The sequence below is a fragment of the Mauremys mutica genome, unplaced genomic scaffold (genome assembly GCF_020497125.1).
Source record: "Mauremys mutica isolate MM-2020 ecotype Southern unplaced genomic scaffold, ASM2049712v1 Super-Scaffold_100365, whole genome shotgun sequence".
Classification (NCBI taxonomy): domain Eukaryota; kingdom Metazoa; phylum Chordata; order Testudines; family Geoemydidae; genus Mauremys; species Mauremys mutica.
In genome coordinates, this window is record NW_025423323.1 from 54,454 (window position 1) to 71,335 (window position 16,882).

Consider the following 16,882-nt stretch of genomic DNA (forward strand, 5'->3'; position numbering starts at 1 on the left):
GCCAGGCTCTCTGCCATGGAAACAGCTGCCGCTGCTCTCCAGGAGTCTGTGTGTTCCACCCAACAAAGTACAAACCTCTGCACTGAAGGGGGGTCAGACAGTGACGGTAACACAAATCTTCCGACTATTATCCCAAGTCCCTTCCTTTCTTTAACCCAGGACGTGCCAGTCAGCTGTTAGCCATGGTGTTATCTTCATCTTAAAATACCTCTCAGGACATTGAACAGAGGAAGTGAAACCCCCTCCCCCAAATGGCTCCCTGTTGAGGCGTTGTACTGTACCTGCCCCTGGAGACTGTCTGGTTTTATATCCTTAGAGTTTTTTCTCTTCAAATCCCTTATCCCAATCTCTGGGCCACCTCCACATTTCAGAGTTTAGAATTTACTCTCATCACCCTCGTATGGCACTTTCCATGTGAATTAGACAAAGTGAGTGGGGGAAGCTCCATGGCTAATGAAAACCGATGCTTTGGGTGAGGCCTGAGCTCATAACCCCAGCAGTGCACCTCCCTCACTAGCCAGGTGTACCCCTGTAGATGCTTCATAGACAAACTTGGGAAGTAGGGTAGTTACCTGTGTCTGTGATTAACCACTTTGGTGACCTAATTGAGAGGCTGATGGTTCAAACCCAGGTGAAGACAGAAGTAGGTTTTTTTTTTAGTGATGAGACTCCAGTACATTTTAACAGGTAGTAAAACGCCTCAATTCTGGTCTAGCCTCATTGGGCAAGCATAAGCAGCCCTTTTGCCAGATGCATTGGTGGTATAGTGGTGAGCATAGCTGCCTTCCAAGTAATTAACCTGGGTTCAATTCCCAGCCAATGCAGAGATATGATGTTTTTGCTGCTGGGAATTGATTTAATTTCAGTCACATTGTATCAGTTTATCAATGGAAGGAGAGAATCAATGTGCTGCAGGTCATTAAACACCCAGTGGAGGAAGAAAGGGGCAGGACTATACAATGAGCAGGTGGAGTCATCCTGGTATTACAATATTTGGTTTATTTTTTATTTTTTTCCCTTTACTTCCCTCTCCCTTTTAGACTCAGAGCCTTTATGGTCAGACAGGACCAGTGTGATCATCTAGTCTGACCTGCTGCACCTTGCAGGCCAAAAGACCCCACCCACCCACTCCTGTAATAGACGCGGGAGGGGAGGCAGCTCTGTGCACTCCCCCTACCCCAGGCAGTGCATGGAAGCCCTCTGCTCCCCTCCCCCCATGGGTGTGCAGAGATGTGCCAGCAGCACTGAGGTGGCTCCCTGCCCACTCTGCCTCCGTCCCTCCGTGCCACTCCCAGAAATGGCCGGCATGTCCCAGCATCCCCTGGGGCGGGGGGAGTGTCTCCATGCGCTGCCCCTGCCCCAAGTACCAACTCTGCAGCTCCTATTGGCCAGGAACTGCAGCCAATGGGAGCTCTGGGGGCGGCGCCTGCAGGCAGCAGCGCACAGAGACCCCTTGGCCCCGCCCACCTAGGAGCTGCTGCCGCAGGGTTGTGTGTACCAGGCACTTTGGGAGCTGCAGTGCCCGGGGTAAGAGCCACCCCTCCTGCACCCCAAACCCCGCCCCCAGCACAGAGCCAGCACCCTGCTCCCAAATTTCCTCCCAGAGCTTTGCTTGTCTTCCTTTCACCCAGAACCATCCTTCTTCAAAATTGGGTCAGTAAGTGTAGGGAGGACTAATGACCCACCAGAGTTTGGCAGAAAGCAGCACATTTGTTATAATGACAGCTAAGCTCAAAAGAAGAAACGGGGGACGGGGGGGGGTGTCACACTCGCATACTCACACTCCCAGGACAGGCACGGCACTGGAGATGTCAGGATTCTGCAAGGTAAGTGTCCCACAGGGCAGCTATGGACGGTGCAATGAAGGTAAGTCTTCCTGAGGCACAATGAAATACAACGCAGAGAACCACTGGCCAGGCGGTCCGGGCAAAGGGCATTCACTGGACGTACAAGCTTGTGAGTGCTCTCCTGAGCACAGGGCCCCTTCCCCTTTTAAGGGCCTGCACCTCATGGCCTGTGACTAGAGATGACTTGGCTGCATGTGGCTGGTCACACTCCACCTTGGTCAGTGTCCATGCTCTGGGTGTGTGATCGCTGCCTAATTAGCGTCCGAGACACCTTGTCTACCTGGAAGCTCTTCTGCTCTTCAACCAGCCCATTCATCCCACGAGCGAGCGGGAGGGGAAAAGCCACTTCACAGGCATTCAGAGAGGGAGAGGAGACAAAAGTGGGAGCAGGGGAAGTATAACAGACCTTCTGAGCATAGAAATCACTGCTGCTCCTATAACAGCAGGGACAGGCCAGGAGGAGCTGGGAAAAGTAAGCCAGCATATTTCTGCCTGGTTTTAAACCAAGGACCTTTTGTGCATTAGGCAAACATGATAACCACTACACTACGGAAACATTGTTGCAATGCTCTGCCCCTTCCTTCATAAGGACATAAGAATGGCCATACTGGGTCAGACCAAAGGTCCATCCAACCCCACATCCTATCTGCTAACAGCCGCCAATGCCAGGTACCCCATACGGAGTGAACCTAACAGTTAATGATCAAGTCATCTCTCTCCTGCCATCCATCTCCACCCTCTGACAAACAGAGGCTAGGGACACCATTCCTTACCCATCCTGGCTAATAGCCATTCATGGACTTAACCTCCATTCATTTATCTGCAAAAAGAACAAGGAGTACTTGTGGCAGCTTAGAAACTAACAAATTTATTTGAGCATAAGCTTTCCTGGGCTAAAACCAACTTCACTGGATGCATGCAGTGGAAAATACAGCAGAAAGATAGATATAGATATAGATATATTACACACACAACATGAAAAATTGGGTGTTGCCATACACACTATAACGAGAGTGATCAGTTAAGGTGAGCTATTAGCAGCAGGAGAAAAAACCCTTTTGTAGTGGCTTTCATGGCCTTTGAGAAAGCAAGACAAAGCCTTGGAAGACCCAGCAGGGTTTGTGGCACAGGAATTGTTCTCAGATCCCACTGAGACTTCACCTCAGATTGCAGGATTCAAAGTCCTGAGCGCTGCCCTTACACCATGGGACCAGCAGAGCACCTGGTGATTACTGTAGACTTCCAGCAGGGAGAACTCTGTGGGCATGGGCAGCTCTAGGCATTTTGCCGCCCCAAGCACGGCAGGCAGGTTGCCTTCGGCGGCTTGCCTGCGGGAGGTCCGCCGAAGTCGCAGGACCAGCGGACCCTTCGCAGGCATGCTGCCGAAGGCAGCCTGCCTGCCACCCTCGCAGTGACCGGCAGAGCACCCCCCGCGGCTTGCTGTCCCAAGCAAGCGCTTCGCGTGCTGGGGCCTGGAGCCGCCCTTGTTTGTCGGGACAATTTTTTCTGGCAGGGAGGACTCAGTGGGAACATGCCTCTCTGGCCAGCCCTGCATTTGCTCAAAAAGTCAGCACCCAGCACTTTGGTGCAGGCCCAGAGGCCTTTCTTCCTCCAGACTGAGAGGCCAGTGGACAGGTGAGGCAGTAGCACCTTCAGTCCGAGGCAGTAAAGGGCCCTTCCTAGGAAAGGCCATGTCCTGAAAAGGAAAGACTAAAGTCAAGGAAAGTCCTTCTGAAACTCTTTAGGGGTGTTGCAAAGGGAAAGTGTTTCTTTGTCTAATCAGGGACTTGAACCCTGGACCTTCAGATTAAAAGTCTGAAGCTCTACCAACTGAGCTAGCCAGCCTCACATGTAAAAGATTGGCAAATTTTGTACAGAACAGAAACTAGTCAAGAAAAATTAGGGCAGGAAACAATACAGAAAACCTGCTACTCTCGCTCTCTTAGCAGTCCTAGCCCCAGCCTGCTCCTCCATCTGGTGCCTTGAGGCCGTATTCTTTTTTTTGTTAAATATCAAATCCAGGAGAAAACACAGTTATACAAAACAAAACGAAATCACAAACAGAAATGTCATTGGAAATACAGAAATAAAAAAGGAAAATTCAATTCCCATCACTTTATCGTGTCGGGGCCATTCCTGTATCGAGAGCACCTGCTAAGGTCCCTGTGTGCTTACGAGAAACCTGGAGGAACTCATACCACAGCCTGAACATGCAACTCAACTGCTCCCAGGTGCCGCAGTAAAACCCTGTCCCTGCTGTGCCATTGCACTCCATCTGATTTTATGAAAATATGCTAATGAGTGTGAATATAAAGTGACTGGACTATGCTTCATGCAAAAGGTCTCTTGTAAGGTATCATTACAAAGCTTATAATCTACTGTGTGTGTTCATCCTATTTGTATGAACCGATCATTCCTGTATCTGAAACTAGAAATATGAACTATAACTCTGAGGTCCTGTTGTAATGATGCAAAGTGTGGGCCATTAACAGTGGTTTGGCCTCTTGATGGCTCCCATTGACCAGGACAATAGACTGGAGATGGCTCTGTCCTGCACCATTTAATTTGGTCTTATTAAAATGTAACTAGCATGTTACACTTGTGTTTTTAAAGGTGGCTTCCCCAAGCAATCCCAAGTTGTTCTTCCCACAGCTGCACACACTCCTGCACCCCAACCCCCTGACTGAGCCCAGACCCTGCACCCAAACTCTCTCCCAGAGCCCAGCCCCTCTCCCTCCCACACCCAAACTCTCCCCCAGAGCCGTAGGCAGGTGTGTGTGGGGTGTGGGGCAGGACTTAGTCCCATTCTGGGCACCACCAAAAATTATACAAACCTGCCGCCCCTGTCCAGCCCAACCTTCTGCTGATGCACCTCAGCCCACACCCGTGCAGGGTTTGAAGCTTCCATTGCTTAAATTCCAGGACACTGGGGGATTTCAGCTCCCCTTTGCCCAGCGGGAACCTCCACCCCACTCCCAACCAGGTTCTTGTCCATGGGATCACTGTAGGGGGCTGGGTCCCTCTGTGTCTTTTCTCTCTCTGTGACAGGCCAGGGTGCAATAACTGGGGCATCTGTGCACCCAGGACCTTCTGTGGGGCTGCCATTCCCCTTCCCCTTCTGTGGTCTCGTCTGTCATTGACTCCAGCCTTTTTTCTACCCATCGTCAGCACCATCCCAAGCCAGCTGCACTCGCCTCAAAAAGACAAAGAGTCCTGTGGCACCTTACAGACTAACAGACGTATTGGAGCATGAGTTTTCGTGGGTGAATCCCCACTTCATCAGATGAATGTCGTGGAAATTTCCAGAGGCAGGTATAAATATTCAGGCAAGAATCAGTCTAGAGATAAGGAGGTTAGTTCAATCAGGGAGGATGAGGCCTCTTCTAGCAGCTGAGGTGTGAGCATCAAGGGAGGAGAAACTGCTTTTGTAGTTGTCTAGCCAGGCACAGAATTCCCACTCCATTCATCTGACGAAGTGGGGATTCACCCACGAAAACTCATGCTCCAATACGTCTGTTAGTCTGTAAGGTGCCACAGGACTCTGTCGCTTTTTACAGATCCAGACTAACACAGCTGCCCCTGTGATACTCAAAAAGACAGTGTCCCCTGGTGGGTGTAAATCACTGACCTCTCTCCTCTCTGAGCACTGACTGCCCCTCTGTTTCCTTGCTTCTCAGTCTGAGCAGATGAGACCTTTCCCTCCAGCGCTGGAGGATTCGCCCTTCTCATCTACCCTTGTCCCAAGCAGCACAGCGGGTGGGAATCTTACATGTACCAAGGTGACTTAGGAACAGAAACCGCCCCCCGACCTTCCATGCAATTGGCACTTGCCCCTCACTGAGCAGGATTAAAACTCCTGCAGGGAGATTGCTGGGCCACATCCCCTCTGGGCATGAGCAAAGCAGCAGGGTGAAAAAAAACTTAGAAATGCTGCAGATTGAACCCAGGGCCTCATACATGCAAAGCATGTGCTCTAGCACTAAGCTACATTCCCAGAGGGGCTGCAGCTTACACTCAGAGCTGTCCTATATAGGTTACACTCAGAGCCCTCCTGTTTCCAGAGCATCCAGTGGCCTAACAGCAGCATGGGGGACACATTCCCTGCTCTGAGGCCAATCCTGTGGTTCTGGAGGCTGCTGGTTCTTAGGGGTCACTTTGCAGTAGGGCCAGATTCGATGTGTGGGGCAGAGAGAGTGGGTGCCCTGGGCTCAGGGTGCAGAGATACACTCAGGCCTTTCCACAGCATTGGGTGAGGGGTGCTGCTACCTCCTGCTGGAAGGTAATGGGAGGGGAGGGGCGCTGTGAGTCGCTCAACACCTGACCCTGGTGGCAGAAGTGCTGTGGGAAGCTCCAGGTGTTTCTAGGATCTGCTATTGCCACCTGCCTGTGAAGTCCAGCTTTCCCCAGCACATTCACTGCGGTGCAATTGGGTCACTGTTTCCATGGCTGAACAGCAAAGAATCACTCCCAGTTTCCCTTCTATCGGCAGCAGGATTAGCCTGTGTCGGTGGTTAATGAGGTGGATCTAGTTGTAGATTGTTATTCATTCCCCACCTTGACAATTCACACAGTCCCTTTCCCATGCAGATTCCCAGCACCTCGGTGATCCTGGTAGCAGGGGTTGGGGCCTGAGATTTTCAGGGTCCTTTTTCCCCTCCACCTGGAGTGAACTCAGCTTTTCCCCCATCCCAGACAATCCATGAAATAACAACAGGGGCATAAAGAAAGAGGGGAGGGAACATCTCACGGCCAGGGCTGGATGTGCCCAGGGCCCCCTGCTTGTCCATTGTTTCCATGGAATTTGGCCCCTTGCTTTACACAAGGAACAGAGAAAGATCTTGCTGTTCCTGTGTCTGTGCAAGGAAAATTGTGCTTCTGTATGAAAGAGAGGCAGGAAATGGCCCCATGATGAGACAATATCCTCAGGATTAAGACCTAAGGACTCAGGCTGAGAACTGATATAACTCCACTCATCTGGGATTTAACAAATTGTCTTCCATGGAGCAGGGCCAGTTCCAGCGTTTTTGCCGCCCCAAGTGGAAAAAAAAATAAAAAAGCTGCAATCAACTGCAGCTCTACCTCTGCCACTTTTGGCCTCAAGTCCTTCCCTCTGAGAGGGACGAATTGCTGCTGAAGCCTCCCCTTTCCATTGACTGCCCCAGGGACCTGCTTGCTGTGCTGGTGCCTGGAGCCAGCCCTGCCATGGAGACACTGGGAAGATGGAGGAATCAGGAAAATACAATGGATTTGTTTATGTTGTAAGTGAAGAATAACACAAGCAGTTTTGGTTTAAAGTCACTTTTCCCTGACTGGGAATTGAACCCAGACCTTGGCAGTGAAGGTGCCAAATCCTAACCACTGGACCACCAAAGAGGTGATGAAACTGCTTTTTTTTCTCACTTATGTTACACTTTCTTAGGCTACTTTCCGTCCAATTTCTGAAGCTGCTCCATTGTCCATTCCCTGAGGGGCTAAGAGCAGGAAGTGAAGGAATCCCTGTGCTCAGGGTCACAACCTCAGCCCAACCCAAGCCACTGAAACAAACTCAAATCATGCTTCAGCTTCCTCCAGCAGGATCACAGAGCCACACAAAGAAAACCCATGAGGAACAATCCTCCTCTGCCTTCATTTACCCCATCGCAACCCTCTCAGCGGCCCACTCTTGTGGGAAGGACACTGAGCTGATAGGAGCTCTGGCACAGAGACCAAGGGAGGGGTGTTGCTCCCCCTCAGTGTGAGCTGATCACGTTCTGACTCTGGAAGAGGAGGGAAAGGCCATGGCCACATGGTAGGGCCACTATGTACCACAACATGGTTCTTTTATGGGGGATGACTCTGAACATTGACTGATCTCCACTCCCTTGGATTTGAAGAGATGTTTAGTTGGGCACTTAGGAGGCTGAAGCAATGTTATGGATGGTGACACTACGATTGAAGGGTTATTTCATGTTGTAGAAATTGTTAAAAACACTGAGCTTAAACTGGAACTGCCTGTTATTAAAGGCTGGTTTCCCCACGTCAGTTCCATAAGCTCTGCTAGAAACACCCTGGCTTCTCTCCTGCCTCGGTGGGAACTGGAGGGAATCGGCCCCTGCTGCCCTTGGCTCCAGGCTGGTTTTTCTGGGGAGGGGACGTGGAATTGATTTGTTCGCTGTTGAGAAGGGAGCCAGGCCAGTTCTCAGGGAACGAGAACTCCCAGCATCTTCCCAGCCCAGCCCAGGCTGCTGCCCTGTCCCAGCCTCTGTTCCCCTGGGGGCCCTGCGTGTTTGACTCTAGAGCAGGCCGGGAGCAGCAGCTGAGGCAGAGGACAGCCTGGGCCGGGCAGATAAGAAGGAGTTTAGCCAGCAAAAAAGGTAAAATGGCAGGGGAGTATTACCTTGGACTCGACGGCATTTCTCCATTGGTCTGTCTGCTTTGGGGCAGGGACAATAACACGTCCTGCTGCTTTCGTTATTTCAAAGGGCGGTTCAGGATTTTCATTCTCACACACGGTGCACAATGCAGGACTCAACCTTTGGCGTAAACTAAACAAGCTGCTCACAGATTCTGGCAGCCACAATGAGCATTTGGGTGAGAGCTCAGACCTGCCCCTGTCCCATAGGGAGGGGGACATCTGTGTGGGGACTGGACCACTGACCTACCTGCTCCTAATTCCAAAACTTTCAGTAACTCTATTATCAGTGCCTGTGAGTGTTATTTAAACCATAAGAAAAACCACACTGGTCTAGACCAAAGGTCCATCTAGCTCTGAATCTTGTCTTCTGACAGTAGCTAATAGCAGGTGCCCCAACAACCAGTCAACATGGCACCACTGGGAGTTGAACCCAGGATCTCCTGTTTACAAAAACAGATGCTTTAGCCAGCTAAGCCATGGTGCCTGTGGGTAACTGTAACACTGTGTCTGCCCACACCTGACTCCCTGCCATCACCACTGGGGCCTGACAAGCTTTGCTTGTGTTTGGATTCTGCAAAGCAGAGGAGCAGGTGACGTTTTCCTTACAAGTTGTGTGTGAGTAAATCTTTGGCCAGGTCTGCACTACAAAGTTGTTTCAGCAGAATTATATTGCTCAGGTGTGTGAAAAACACACAACGCTACCTTGATCAGCAGCTTGTGGCTGGTGCACACACTGCAATGCCATGTCTTGCGACAAAACTGCCCTGTTTTGCTAACAAAATAAAACGACTTCAATGAGAGGGCTAGAGCTTTTTGCAGCAAACTTAAATGACAGAGTAGACGCTGCTGTTCATTATAGCACCATAACTGGCCTCCTCCAGTATCCCACAATGCCCGCCGTGAACTCGCCTGCCCTGCATTCCTGCTACAGAGCCATGGGCCCCCACCCCTTTCATCGCTCTGGGAAGTTCTGACAGATGAGCCTGCTGCTCTGCTCTGGCAGCCAGGAGCAAATCACTGCCATGGATGCTGCTCTCTCCCGCACTTCAAACACAGAGCAGGGCGGCAGGAGCTTCCTTACAGTGTAGGGGGGCCACTGGCATCGGAACTGTGACACGCCCATGACACCCCTTCCCTCGAGGAGGCTCTTACCTTCTAAACAGGGACGGCTGTTTTCTAGTAAAATCACTAAAAGGGAAGGAGAAAACTCGAAAGAGGTTCCCCCTGGCGCTCACGTACCTGAACCCAAATACTCTCTCAGTCCTCAAAGAGAGACCTGGAGAAGGAGACTGGCTGGAGCAAAGCCACAGGGGTCTCTGAGGTTTCCCTGGCCCCTCGCCCCTGTCCTGCCTGGCTGATGTCAGCATCTCTCTGTGAGGTCACCATCTCCCCACCACCTTTGACCAATAGTCTGAGGTCCTGCAAAAGGCTTTGTGATGTCACTGCCACACCCCTCCCTTGCTGTGCTAATGTCCTGCCCCTGGCCAGCACTTTGGAGGTTTGAGCTACTCCCTGTGGATCACCCCACTCAAGGAGCGTTCGTTCTAGGAAGCAAGCCGGTTAGACAGTAAAACATCAGATGCTGCTCCCAATGCTACACTCAGTTTTTCAGAAATTAGTCGACTTTATGGCCAGAAGAGACCATTAGAGCATCTAATCTGACCCCCTGCATATCACAGGCCTCCTGTATGACACAAGAGCTACTTTTGGGGCAAACACATTCCAGAGAGGCATCTAGTCTTCATTGAATGACATCAGGAGATGGAGAATCCACCACTTTCCTTGGTAGCTTGTTCCTGAGGTGACTCATCCTCACTGTTGAGTTTTTGTGCCTTTTTGTAATTTGAATTTGTCTTTTTTCACCTTCCAGCCATTGGGTCTTGTTATGCTTTTCTCTGCTAGATTAAAGAGCCCTTTAATACCCAATCTTTTCTCTCCATTAAGGCCCTTCAACACTTCAATGAAGTCACCTTTCAATCTTCTTTTGATAAGCTGAACAGGTTGAGCTGTTTCAGTAGCTCACTAGAAGGGATTTTTCTCCAGCCCTCAGAACATTTGGTGGCTCTTTGCTGCCCCAGCTCCAATTTCACAACATCTTTTTCAAATGAGGACACCAAAACTGGAGGCACTATTCCAGTATCAGTCTCACTGATGCTGTGTCACCTCCTGTGATGTTATTAACATAATCTGTAACTCTATAGATCACCGTTGCGACCGCTGTTCTATATTTGCAGCCAATATGGTAGAAAGGTTGTTGTCTAAGGAGTGTATGGAGAGGTTCTGATTGGCTGATTATAATGATGCTATCTCTAGATGTATATCTTTTTTGTAGTTGACGTTGTGAATATTGGCTCTATGCTGCCCGTATTTCAAACTTGTGCTATGCTTCCGGGGAACACCCCAGCCAGACAAGTTGGTGTCAGTTCTGCCTAGCCTGCTTGATGGCTCATTAAGGACCATGAGCTGTACAACTGACCCATTGAGAGAAGGCAGATTCGCCTTGTGACTCAGCAAGGTATGCAGGGACCTACCTATGGACAGAACTCTAAGGTTTTTCTATGCCACGTGCTGGATAGAGTGTCCTTGGGACAAAGAAAGCAAAGACCACATGGCAAGAGATTATAAAACGCTGATGCCTCGTCTTTATCTTGTCTTCAGTCCTGCTTCGTACCTCTGGAGGGACTTTGCTACAAACTGAAGCTCTCTACAAAGGACTGAATGACCCAGCCCAGCTGTGGATGGACTCCAGAGACTTGATTTGAACCTGCAGTTTATCCTCTCACTGCTACAAGCCAGAACCAAGAACTTTGCTATTACTGTATGTGAAGGGTTCAAATCCATGTGCATTTTATATAACAACCTGGTCTATAGATTGTGCCAGCTCTTTTCCAGACCCAAAGTCCAGAGCATGATCAAGGGACCAGAGGCCTAGCAAATAGTGACCAGCTAAGAGAAAGCTGGGTAAACAGAAAGCCTTGCTTGCTAAGATAGGCCTGGTCAGCAAATTGCCAGGTGTTGGAGCGAAGAACTAAATAATTGTGTCTTATTCAGAGTTGCAGATTGAACAAAGAATCCCTTTTCCTATTGTGTTAGTCTCTTCTGTAGGGAGATGTTCTTCCCACAGATGCAACCTTGAGTTTATGAGAAGTAGGCACATTTCAGTATAAGATATGGCATCCTTCCACCTCCCTTCCCAGGGACCAATGCCTTGCCTTTAGACACACAGAAAACAATCTTTATTGCCATATACTTTCACTGTTTCTTTGCTTTAATCTCTAGGAATGTACCTGTTGGACAATCAAAAGAGTTGCTCCATTGCTGTGGACCTCAAATCAGAATTCAACATATTTTATACTAATAACATTTTATCAAAGTATTAATTAAATGTTCACTTGCTAACTTGAGACCATGTGCGGAGACATTATGTAACCTGTTAACCAGTGGATACTGTGCTATCTTGTCTTGCTGCAAAACCTATCCCGGGGTGTGGAAGTGCCTAGCCCGTCACTTTCTCCAACCCATGGAAAACCTATATATTCTATCGTAATCAATTGACTGGCAGTGTCTCTGAGCCTAATAAGCAAGGTGAGACTCCGCCAGCGCTGTGTGTAATAAACTCCTATTCTTGACCTCTACACGGTGTAGATTTATGTCCTTCACAGACACCTGCTGAATAAAGAGGAGATTCAGCATCCAGCACCCAGTGGTGCCTGGCTGAATGTGTCTCTTCTCCCCACAGCTTGGTGATCTTTTGAGGAAATGGAGAAGACTGCCTTTGCCTAGCTGTACATTGCTTGCAAAAGAAACAGGTCTTTTTGGTGACAAGTGTTGAAAGGAGCCACTAGACAAATGTGGAGACAAGAAAAACATCCCCCAACTGAACTTGCATCTGTGGATGCTGAAGCCACAACACAGAGCGCTAAATGCTATATGACTGCAGCTGTTGTCAGAAGAGTCTCTACCAAAGCTTTTTTCCACCAGCAGGGGCCTCTCTGTGCACAGAACTCCTGGTAGCGTGATGGCAGCAGGCAGTGGAGAGCTCTATTTCGGCATCTCTTTGTCTCTTTTGTGGTGAACATCTGCAGTGACTGTTAAAAGGCCTCTAGATAGTGATCTTTGGGAAGAGCTGGCTGAAGAGCCTTCCTAGTAACCAGGAAATCCTGGCTTGGCCTGACAGTTCTTCCTTGCTGAACCTAATGTCTCTGTTGGCTCCTTTTTTGTGTCTCTTCTCTTAAAAAGAAAAGACTTGTCAGCAGAATCCTTCTAAGTGGTGGTTCAAAACAGAGAGAGTCTTCCTTGCGGCTGAGTCTTGGTGCCATGGGGCATGTCTCACCACTGCAGTGCCTCCTGTTGGCCGTCCTGGCAATTAGCTCTGGTCCCCCGGTGCGCCTTCATCTAGTGGCGTCTGGCTGCCATCTGTTCTATCATTAGGACCCATGTCGCTCTCAGGACTTCAGTGTCCTCTTATGGACACAGCCCTCTGGCTGTGCCCCACTCAGGTCTCTCCCCCCTTCCAGGGGGCAGCTGTCCTCTAGCCAGACACTTGCCTCAGTGGCCAGCTGCAGTCCAGGGTGTATCCACCTGTGTCAGTGGCAATTGAGGCAAAAGGGGTGCACCTCCAACCCCCGCCATCTGTTTCCCTGGACCACTTCCCCACAGACCTAGCACCTTCCTCCGCCTTTGTATCAGGGCCTCAGTCTGGCAGTAGTCAGCCAGGAGGTCACTCATGCTCCCCTTACCCACCCAGCTCTACTCTGATCATGGTGCCCTCCCTTCTCCTTCCTTCAGGGCAGCCAATCCTCCCTCCTCAAACTCCAAGGAGTGACTGACTCTTGCTGTGCTGAGCAGCCCTTTATATATGGGCTGCTCCAGCAAGCCTTCTCCTGATTGGCTCTCCCAATAAGCCCTTTCCTGATAGGCTGGGTTCTGCGCAGCCTCTGCAAGGCTGCCTTAATTTTTCTCCTGCTTGTTTGGGGCAGCCACCCTACCACACTTGGAAAGCGGCAAATGAGAAATCTAGAGCTGAAGGAAAGGTTACCATGACTCAGAACTGAGCCGAGGTTGCTGCGACTGAAACACAGATCACTAACCACTATATGATCACAGTGGCTGGTGGGAGAAGCACATGTTAGAAGCCCTCTGTCAACTCAGCTGTGGCTTTCTGTGCACGGAGAGCCAGACACCTCAAGGTCTGCAAGTCTTGAGGGAAATGGGGAACGTCTGTAATTTGGAATTTGCAGGTGTTGTCCTGGACCATCAAATGGAACAGTTGTAAACCTTTTTGTGAGGCAGGCACCATGGCTTAGCTGGCTAAAGCACCTGTCTAGTAAACAGGAGATCCTGGGTTCAACTCCCAGTGGTGCCTTGTTGCATGGCTTTCGTCTCCTCTGCTCACATTTTCCTGTGTCTTTCTAGGAAACAGAAGAGACCTCCCTTGATATCCAAGTAATTGCTTGCTAAGGAAAAGGCTTCTTTGGAGAGAAGCATTGGAAAGAATCAAATCACAAGCCTGGAGCTGATGAAAAGGCTGCTGTGACTGGCATTGGCATGGCGGTTGCTTCGACTGCAATTGCTGCAACACGAGAGCCTGTGCCACACGTCCTTGTGATTCACTGGGGATGTCCACACACAGAGGTCATGTCACCTTCCTTTTGATTGTCAGTGATGAAAAATGGAGCAGCTGGGAGAAAAGTCCCAGAGAGCAGCACTGTGGCTAAGCTGGGCCAGGCACCTGCCAGGTAAAGTGGAGGTTAGGGATGCAGCACCCAGTGGTGCCTTAACAAATGTGTTTGCTCTTCCCACCTTTTGGTCAATCTTTTGAGGAAACAGAGAAGACTGCCTTTGCCTTGCAGTGCAGATGCTTCCAAAAGAAACCGGTCGTTTTTTTCTGACAAGTGTCGGAAGGAGGCACCTAAGAAACGTGGACAAGGAAAAGGTCATCGTAACTCAACTTGCATCCATGGCTCTTGAGGCCACAACGCAGAGCACTGAGCACTGTACGACCACAGCTGGTGACAGAAGGGGCTTTTCCAAAGGCATTTTCCACTAGCAGGGTCCTCTCTGTGTGCAGAATTCTTCATCATTTGATGTCTGCAGGCCCTGGAGATCACCCAGGCTTCAATGTGAACACAAATATCTGCACCACAGTTTTTAGCCCCTCAGCTTTAGCTCCATGAACCCAAGTCAGATGACCCAGGCCAGCCTTGCTGCCGTATTTATCCCAGGAGAGATGGACTCTAAGGGTACGTCTCCATTGCAATGTAAGCTCAGGTGTGGCACGCTCTACTCAAAGCAGCGCCTTGGAAGCCCCATATTCACCACTCTCATATAATGATGACACGGTTTGTACAAAGTCTGCCTTGTGAGGTATCATTTCAAAAATCTTGATCTGTTGTACATTAATATCTTGTTGGATTGTGTGTGCTCGCATTGGTTGGGAAGTTATGAAGTTTTGCTCTGTGTGTGTTACTGAGATATGTTATAAGGTGGGGAAATGCCCCCCACCAGACTTTCAGGTGCGACAAGGGAGGAGCCGGACTTGCTGCTGGCCCATTGAAGGGATCCACACTCCCAAGGACTATCCCAGGAACCATGTACAATGCAGGCTTCTCCGAGATAGCACAGCGACAATGGACACTGCTTGACTCACATGGTAGCAAAGGAGCTTCCTAGCAAGTTGGAAGAAACTATGAAAGGGGGGTAGAGACATTATGAATTGGCCTCTCTCCCCCACGACTCAATATCTGTAAACACACCTGGAGGACAAACACTAAACTGAGATAAATCAGAAGAGAATAATAATAATACATTCATATCAAAGTCCCCAAACAGACTAGTATGGGTGTTTCAGCAGAAAATTTTCAGTCTGGGGGATTTTGTTTTCTCAGTCAGACCTTGCCAAGGGAAGCAGGGAGAAAATGTTTGAGTTGCCTCCTTCAGAACAGCTTGGCCTAGACACTAGCTCTGGTTCACTGTTCTGGCCTTGCTCAGGACGCGGGTATTTTAATTATTTCGGCAGGTCCCAGGGTGTTTGGGGGAGATGATGAGGATGTTACCTTTTGAGATAAAAACTAAGAAATACAGCACTAGAGAATTTCTTTTTTTTTTTAAGAAATCTGGGATTTAGACATTTAATTTAAAGCAAGGGAGTTCTGAGTTCCTGAGAAGGTTTTTGTTTGGAAGAAGCAACATTGTTGGGTCTGTTATTGTACCAATGGGGGAGATGGTTGTCTATAAAGGAGGGGTGAAGACTAAAAGCATTTGATGAGGATGGGATTCAAACCTATGCGTGCAGAGCACAATGGATTAGCAGTCCATCACCTTAACCACTCAGCCACCTCATCAAAACTGCTAAAGGATAGACAGGAGGAGAAATCTAAGGCCAGCAGAGCTAGGGACAATAAGGAATTTTGAAACACTAAGTGGACGCAGGGGCTGAATGAGCTCCCCCATCACATCGGGAGCTGGGGGAAAGACTTCAGGAACAGACCGTGTTTGCACAGACACACCTACTCTGCCTAGCTATGCAGCATGATGGAACCACTTTCCCAGAATGACCAGTTTTGGCTGATGGCGGGTTACAAATCACTTTAGGATTGAGTGGAATGAAATGTTATTATCCTTCCTGCATGAGTGAAGGGCAGCAGAACATACCTAGTCGGTCCTGATGCGGGGGTAGGTGGGTGAGGAATAGCTTTTATTGGACTGCATAGAAGCAATTGAGGACGTCACCCTAAACCAGTGGTCCCCAAACTTTTCACACTGTGCCCTCTTAGCAATGGCTAAAGCCCCCCGGAAGCCGTGGTCGAGAACCAGGGCTGGGAGTGGGGCTGTGGCTTGCTGGGGAGAGGGGTGCAGACACAGGTAAGGGGGTCGCGGCTGGGCCGGGGGCTCAGGCTCAGGCTGAGGGTGGGGTGGGCGAAGAGCTGGGACAGAGTGGGGCTGAGTGCTGCTCCCTCCTTGCCCTCCATGGGGGCTGGCTCAACCCTGAGGTGCCCCCATGACCATTCCTCTGTGCCCCCCTAGGAGCCATGTCCCACATTTTGGGAATCACTCCCCTAAACTGACCCCTAGTCACTAAGCAGGGGCTAGTGATGCCAAAGCCCAGGGACAGGGAGCTTTGCCAGAGTGGAGCTTGCAGGTCACATGCTGGGGCCTGACACAGGCTCAGTGCTCTGGAACAGCTCTGAACCAAACCCAGGCAGAGTCCTCATCAGTGTGACACCGCCCAGGGGACGCTCTCACTGGGGGAAACCTCCTTGCCTTCAGCACGTCCTGGGACTGACCTTGGACCCTTCAGCCCCCCTGTTCCATGCCAGGAGCTTCCTGTAGTGAGTCACCTTAGCAGGACACCTGGGAAAGCCTTACACCGCCCCCTGCCCCAAACAGGGCCAGCTTTAGGCCAATTCCACCAATTCCCCCGAATTGGGCCCCACGCCTAAGAAAGCCCCGTGCCCAGTGGCAGGGCCACCAGGGAGGTGGGGGGCAAATGTTCTGAGGGCTGGAGAAAAATGCCTTCCAGTGAGCTATTGGAAGAGCTCAACCTGTTTAACTTATCAAAAGAAGATTGAAAGTTGACCTCACTGAAATGTTGAAGGGCCTTAATGGAGAGAGAATATTGGATATTAGAGGACTCTTTAAT

General features: G+C 50.0%; 6 non-coding genes across 6 annotated transcripts; 2 read left to right on the forward strand and 4 right to left on the reverse strand.

Moving 5' to 3' along the window:
• Window positions 1-752: 752 nt before the first annotated feature.
• Window positions 753-824, forward strand: TRNAG-UCC. The gene has a single exon. It is a non-coding gene; the product is annotated as a tRNA-Gly (tRNA).
• Window positions 825-3,619: 2,795 nt separating this feature from the next.
• Window positions 3,620-3,692, reverse strand: TRNAK-UUU. The gene has a single exon. It is a non-coding gene; the product is annotated as a tRNA-Lys (tRNA).
• A 3,456-nt stretch (window positions 3,693-7,148) lies between these two features.
• On the reverse strand, window positions 7,149-7,220 carry TRNAE-UUC. Its single transcript has one exon. It is a non-coding gene; the product is annotated as a tRNA-Glu (tRNA).
• A 1,430-nt stretch (window positions 7,221-8,650) lies between these two features.
• TRNAT-UGU lies at window positions 8,651-8,725 on the reverse strand. The gene has a single exon. It is a non-coding gene; the product is annotated as a tRNA-Thr (tRNA).
• Window positions 8,726-13,532: 4,807 nt separating this feature from the next.
• TRNAT-AGU lies at window positions 13,533-13,606 on the forward strand. Its single transcript has one exon. It is a non-coding gene; the product is annotated as a tRNA-Thr (tRNA).
• Window positions 13,607-15,502: 1,896 nt separating this feature from the next.
• Window positions 15,503-15,584, reverse strand: TRNAS-GCU. The gene has a single exon. It is a non-coding gene; the product is annotated as a tRNA-Ser (tRNA).
• Between the last annotated feature and the right edge of the window lie 1,298 nt (window positions 15,585-16,882).